At 42.0% G+C, this 7,375-nt stretch overlaps 1 protein-coding gene across 1 annotated transcript in view; it reads right to left on the reverse strand.

Annotated features, from left to right (window-relative positions):
• Window positions 1–1,331, reverse strand: part of hace1 (HECT domain and ankyrin repeat containing E3 ubiquitin protein ligase 1) — a 68,317-nt gene extending 66,986 nt beyond the window's left edge. Inside the window, exon 1 of the mRNA XM_043687021.1 lies at window positions 1,253–1,331. The gene's annotated coding sequence lies outside the window, so the exon portion shown is untranslated. The remainder of the gene's footprint in view (window positions 1–1,252) is intronic.
• Window positions 1,332–7,375: the final 6,044 nt, after the last annotated feature.

Consider the following 7,375-nt stretch of genomic DNA (forward strand, 5'->3'; position numbering starts at 1 on the left):
ACCCTCACCTTGACCTCCTTCCACCTATCGCATTTCCAACGCCCTTCCCCCAAGTCCCTCCTCCCTACCTTTTATCTTAGCCTGCTGGACATACTTTTCTCATTCCTGAAGAAGGGCTTATGCCCGAAACGTCGATTCTCCTATTCCTTGGATGCTGCCTGACCTTCTGCGCTTTTCCAGCAACACATTTTCAGCACCATTCTACATGAGGCCAGACTCAGTATTGGCAGGTCATTTATTTGTAAGAAAATACCACATCAAAGCCTTATCCAGACAGTTCATTTTCTGGTGACCTCTGCTGACAACATACAATGAGGAATGGGAATGACAACTGGATCCAAGCTTAAAACAGGGAGTTTTGACCAACTGTGGCACTATCACTACAGCAGTTCATTAATTCAAGAGAGAAAAAACAATTTGAATCCTTTCAGCTGAATAGACTTGTCAACCTAGAAGCCTTCATTAAGAAAACTGAGAAAAAAACAGACCAAGTCCATTTTCAGGTATTGGAACGGTGATACGATTATCCTGTTGAAGCAGGCTTCACACAACAAACATTGTGTTAGCTAATCATCTAAACTATTTCAGTGTGGAACAAAATCATTGTTGACTGGTTAGGGTCCTTGCTGTCACGCAGCTAAACTGGACCTCAAGATAGCCTTCCCTCACCGCACTCCTGCAATAGGAACAGCTGCAACCATCTCTTGATAGGTTGCCAGGAAGGAAAACTAAAACAAATAGAACAACAAGGCAGGAAGGAATCCCAGGCTTGATGACAAAGACATTCTTGTTGGAGGTGAAGATGGCAGGAGAGGTGCCAATTCTCAATGGGGAGCTGAAAAAATTTTAAGGGACTGTCTGAGAAACAGCTGGGCAGGAGGGAATTAATTCCTGGAGATTTTGCTCAAAGATCTGGCTGCAGTGCCAGAAAATGTAAAATGAACTCTAACAGGCAATCAAGATTAGTCACTGCAACTTCTCATGACACCATCCATAACATCTCACAATACTTAATTCAAAGCTCGCATTCAGCAACCTTACCCTACACCCAGATAGATACCCAATATCAGTAACTGGAATTATTCACAATTCCAGCTATTCAACTTCAAGCATTTATTCCATTTCAGTGAAAATATATTCCATTTAAGTGTTCTAAAACCCAAGTCAAAATTCTTCCACAACCTACTAAGTATTTGGAGAGAAATTAATGAACATATTTAAATAAATTTGTGGGCAGTTTAATTCAAAATACCTGCAAGCAAAGTACAAAGGGGTAGCTCCAGAAACATTAGGCCGGTTGATATTTGCACCACTTTCAAGAAGGCAAAGAACTGTCTGTGAAGAGAAAACAAAAGATGACAATGAAGATCTCAACGGGCTGTCAAAAACATTCACACAATACATGCACTAGAAATTAACCACCTCCCATCTACTTTCAAATAGTATTAACATTGGTGGATCCAACAGTAACAGTAACTAGGGGTCACAATTAACCATAAACCTAACTCACCATATTATGCAACTGAAAAGCAGGTCAGATGTTGCGAAATCTGCTGACTGCAACTCACCTTAGGATACCCAAAACCTTTCCGGTCATGAAGACAAATCAGGAGTGCAGGTAAAATACCCTCCACTGATCTGGATAATTGAAACTTTATACAAGCGAAAGTAGGCCATCCACCACTGAAACATGCTCTGACACACAAACTGCAGTATGGACCATCAATAAGATGCATTGCAGCAATTCACCAAGGATCCTCTGACAAGCAAACCCACAATCCCTACCAGTAAGGAGAACAAGGCCAATAGGTGCACAAAGCAACAAACCATCCTGGAAAAGTGCTGATTTTGTACTGTAGAAAATTTGGGGCAGAGATAGCAAAATAGAAGGGAAGGTCATAGGAAGATTAGATAATAAAAGAAACAATAGATTGGAGATATCAGAGAACAGGCAACAGATGCAGTAATGGTTTTAAAGAAGGGATAGGCCCAGAGAAGGTGTTAGCACAACCAGGTGACAGGGAGAAATCAGCTTGCCTCTTTCTTAACCCCATTTTATGTTAGTTACAACAGGCATTTTCACCAGTTTAGCACATAGCTATCACACTAAAATATGATACTGGTCAAAATTTAAAAAAAAGAGTCAATTTTAAGATGTTCCTGAGTACAAGATTTAAAAAGGAGTGGATCTGATACAGCCAGGAAGATTAAAAAGTATACAGATCAAAAATGTTGCATGGAGCAAAAACAGAAACAGGTGGAAAAGCCCTGCAGGTCTGGCAACATCTGTGGAGAGAAATCAGAGTTAACGGTTCAGTCTGGTGACCCTTTCTGAGAACTGATGGTAGTTAGGAAAAAGTTGTATTTTTTAATGCACAAGAAAGAGTAGACGGAAGGGTTAAGGAGGAAACAATAGGGGAAGATAGAGCCCAAAGAGAGAGAACAGTTGGACAGACAAAGGAGCAGATAGCAATGAGCCTAGGAGAACAAACAACAAATGGGGACAATTAGTGGCTAACAATGGGTTGTGTGTAATAGCAGATCACGTTAGGGTAAGGTACCGGAATCCCTAAAATTGTTGAAATCAATACTGAGCCCAGGAAATTGCAAAGTTCCCAATTGGAAAAATGAGGCGATTTTCTTCCAGCTTGTGCTGAGCTTTGCTGGAACACTACAGCAAGCCTGAGAGAGAGAGAGATGTTGGCCAGGGAACAAGGTGATGTGTTGAACAGGCAGGCAACCAGAAGCTCAGGGTCTGTGTCCAGAGAGCGAGAGCGAGAGCGAGAGCGAGAGCGAGAGCGAGAGCGAGAGCGAGAGGTTGGCCAGGGAGCAAGGTGATGACCCAGTCTACACTTCATTTCCCCAATGTATAGAAGACCACATCTGAGCAGCGAATGAAGTAGACTAGGTTGAATGAAGTGCAGGTAAAGTGATGTTTCACCTGGAAAGTGTTTCAGTCCTTGGATATTGAGGAAGGAAGGAAGTAAACGGGCTGATGTCACAGCTTCTGCGGTTGCAGGGAAAGGTGTAACAGAGCTGATGGAGTAAGGTGGAAACGGGGGTAAAAGAGAGGGTGTTTGGACGAAGGATAAGTGGACCAGGGTGTCCCAGAGAGAATGGTCCTTGCAAAAGGCTGACAAAGGAGTGGAGGGGAATGGGTATCTGATGGTGACATCTCACTGGAGGTAGCGGAAATAGTAGCTAATGATTGTCTGGATGTAGATGCTGGTGGGATGATAGGTAAGGACAAGGGGGACCCTATCGCTGTTGTGGGAGGAATAAGGGGTGAGGGTTGAAGTGTGGGACATGGATTGGACCTGGCTGAGGGCCCTGTCAATTACAGCTTTGGGAACCCTCGGTTGAGGAATAAGGTGGACATTTCACAGGCCCGGTGTCAAAGTTGGCATCATCAGAACAAATGTGATGGAGACTGGAAACTGGGAGAATGGAGTAGCATCTTTACAGGAAGCAGAGCGTGAGTATGTATAGTCAAGGTAACTGGGGGAGTTGGTTGGTTCTTAGTGAATCTTGGTGGCCAGCCTATCCCCAGAAATGGAAACAGAGATATTGAGAAAGGGAAGGGAAAAGTCAGAAATGGACCAGGTAAAGGTGAAAGCGGGGTGGTAATTGGAAGCGAAACTGATAAACTTTTCCAATTTCACAAGAGAGAGGGAAGCAATACTGAAAATAGCGTCAATATATGGGAGAGAGAGTTGCAAGTGATGGCCGGAATAAGACTGGAACAAGGAATGTTCCACAAAGAGACAGGCACACCTAGTATCCATTGCCACCCCCTGACGTGAAGAAAGTGAAAGATACTAAAAAGAGAAGTTGGTCAGCATGAGGACAAGCTCGGCCAGGTGAAAGGGGGTGGTGGTAAATGGACAGTTCAGGCCTTTTGGTTTTCCAGGAAGCAGCGGTGAGCCCAAGGAAGACATCCTGGGGAGGCAGATAGAGCCTGTAAACTGGAAATTCTGAAACTAACAAAGAGTCAAAGGAACTTTGGATGTAAGTGGGAAGGGACTGGACAAGGGGAGAGAAAAAAAAGTGGGAAGGGACTGGACAAGGGGAGAGAAAAAAAAGAGTTGCAGTAGGAACAGATGAGTTCTGTGGGGCAGGAGCAGGGAGAAATAATGGGGCTGCCCAAGCAGTGCTGTTTGTGGAGCTGTGCAGGGTTGGGAGACTATGAGCTCAGAGGCAGTGTGGGGGCACTGGGGGAGATCAGTAAATGAAATAAGGTTAGTGACCACTGTACTCACCATGGCCTAATGATCCATGGTAGGGTCATGGTCCAAGGTGAGATAGGAGAAGGCATCTGAGAGCTAGTGCGCAATCTTTGCAATGCAGAGGTCAGTTGACCAGACACCAACCTTGTCAGCAATTTCCATAGAGTCCTTGAGATGTTTGATTGTTAATCTGGATCTCAGTTGTTTAATGGTCAACCTCTATATTCAGCATTGCAAAATCTGGAGATATCTTTTAGTGCTCAGTGAATGAAATCTCTTGAATTTGAGACAGACTTTGAGTCCTTGCTGTTGCAAACAAACATTTTTCTCTCTCTTCCGGTGCTCAAACTGGCTGCAAAAATAGAGTTGTCTTGCGTATTCAAGAATCTAGCCCCATTGTACTTCCAAGCTGGATACTCTGCCAGCAACCTTACATGTTTAGTATGTGCCACTCACAAGGCATGTGCCTGGAAATCAAATACACTCTTGATTGCTCTACAAAACCTCTCCACTCAGTCTGCAAGTACAATTCCAATCTTTATGCACTTGTCATCTTATTGTACCAGCTTGCTTTTATGCTCACACTTCTATCCTAGGTCAGTCTCAGTATTCCAGCAAAGACCAATCCAAGCTGCAGGAACACTAACTCATTTTCTGTTTAGGTACTTTATGGCTTTCTGGACTTAATATTGAATTGAATAAAGTCAAATCTCATTCCTTGATTTTGCTTTGCCCCACCTTACCCAACATTCACCCCTTCCATCAAACTGTTAAAATCTACTATGAGCATCTCTCTGGACCACTCTCTTTTCTTTATAACATTACTACTCCCCTCATTTTCTGAGCTGTAACACTTTGAACTCTAATCATTTGCACCATCTAACATTTCCCTGACCTTTTTGTTCCACCTTCTCCTCCTGACCTCTCTCTATAGAATAAAACTAAGCCAAGTTTACCAGACAGCAGGAATTAACCTATGAAGACAGACTGGATCGATTTAGACCACACTCACTGGAGTTTTTTTTTTAAGAAATGGGGGATGGGGGGAAAGAGAGAGGTCTCAGACATTTATACGGTTCGAACAGGATTACCACAACAAGATGCTTCTGATGACTGGGGTTTAGAAAATCAGGGATTAGAGTCTAAGGATATGAGGTAGACCATTTAGGTAGCAATAAAAAAATTGTTTTGCAGCTCTTTGACAAGCTATCACTTTGGTAATGTAGCTAAATGTGACAGACAGTTGGCAACCACAAGTTCCACGAGGAAATAAAACTGATTATGTCATCTGTCAATTCTAGTTGAAGGATAAATATTAGCCAAAAATTTGGGAGAACTCCTTTTACTTCATAGAAAGCTGTGAATGTGTTATCCCCACTGGAAAAAGTCTAAGTGTACTGACAAACTGGAGAAAGTTTAGCATTACACCAAAAAGTAATTTCTGATTTAATTGAGATCTTCATAATCAAGAAGAATTATGATACAGTAAATAAACAGAATGTGTTTCCAGCAGCAGTGGTATCTGGAAGAGACAAATTTAAGAACCAGAGATGGAATGAGGGAAAATAAATTTGCACAGCATGATCTGGAACATACAGCTTGGAAAGGGTGATGGAGCTGATTCAATAGTAATTTTCAAAAAGGATCTAGGTAACTTTTTGAAGAAAAAAATTGCAGGATATTGGGAAGGACAGGGGATTGAACAAATTGAATACCTCTTTCACTTACACAATAGGTCTAATGGTGACCCTCTGCACTTCATTACTCTACGGCTTCGCGTAGTGAGGGACAAGTACTGAAATTGAATTGGATTCTCAATTCTGAATGCCAACAGAGTTCTCAGCATTTTGATTTGGGCAAATATATTATCAGAGCTGAAAATGTGTTGCTGGAAAAGCGCAGGTCAGGCAGCATCCAAGGAACAGGAGAATCGACATTTCGGGCATAAGCCCTTCTTCAATATATTATCACACAGCTAAGGGTGATACAAGGAAACACATTTTACTCAAATCAGAGCATCACTTCTGCAAAATTCCAAAAAGCAACTGTGTTTGATTTTAGGGTAGTGCATGTAGATCTGTGCTATCAGATAAATATATATCATTTTATGATATGTTAGCAATCACAAATATTATATTTTTGCTGGGGAAATACAATTTGTCAAAGCTGTTTGTCTTACACTAGTCAGAACAATTCACAACAATGCAAGGTCAAGGGGAAAATCAACACTTATACTACATGAGAGGAGTGTGCTGATTTATTAGCCAGTGAACTCTGATTCACAGAGGTATCGCCACACAGAATACATTAACTATTGTTGATTGACAGCTGTCAGGCTATTTACATGATTAAGGATTCCTAAATACTTGCAAAGATCATAACTGACTTGCATATCAGCAGTAATGTAATTTTGAGAAGATTTGTAGCTCAGGTTGAGGCTCTGGATGCAAGTTTGCTCGCTGAGCTGGAAGGTTCGTTTGCATCACCATACTAGGTAACATCAGTGAGCCTCTGGTGAAGCACGAGTAGTATGGCCTGCTTTTAAATTTGTGTTTAGGTATCCTTGACGCAGTGATGTCACTTCTTGTCTTTTTCTCAGGGGGTGATAAATGGGATCCAAGTCAATGTACTTGTTGATAGAAGCATGGCACTCCAACCAGAACTCTATCAACACACACATTGACTTGGATCCCATTTACCACCCCGAGAAAAAGAACAGGAAATAACATCAAAGGAAACCGAGAGACAAGTAAAAAGTGGGCCACACCACCAGTGCTTTACCGGAGGCTCACTGATAATGTTACCTAGTTATGGCAACAAAACGTCTGAAAACTAACCTTCCAGCTCAACGAGCAAACATACATCCAGTAATGTAATGTTCAAATGCTCATTTGACATTGTTAGCCTACTTACTAAGGCATTACTCAAGAAATCCATTGATATCTGCATTGCAGTATTATAACATGGAGATTTGGATTGCTCAGATGTCATTAAAATTATGAGCTCAGCAACTCAAAAAGAAACAAAGAGAGAAACAAAAAATTTACAGCTCAAGAACAGGCCCTTCGGCCATCCAAGACTGAGCTGATCCAAATCTACTGCCTAAACCTGTCAGACAATTCCTAAGCATCTGTATCCCTCTGCTCCCT

This window comes from Chiloscyllium plagiosum, chromosome 3 (genome assembly GCF_004010195.1).
Source record: "Chiloscyllium plagiosum isolate BGI_BamShark_2017 chromosome 3, ASM401019v2, whole genome shotgun sequence".
Classification (NCBI taxonomy): Eukaryota; Metazoa; Chordata; class Chondrichthyes; order Orectolobiformes; family Hemiscylliidae; genus Chiloscyllium; species Chiloscyllium plagiosum.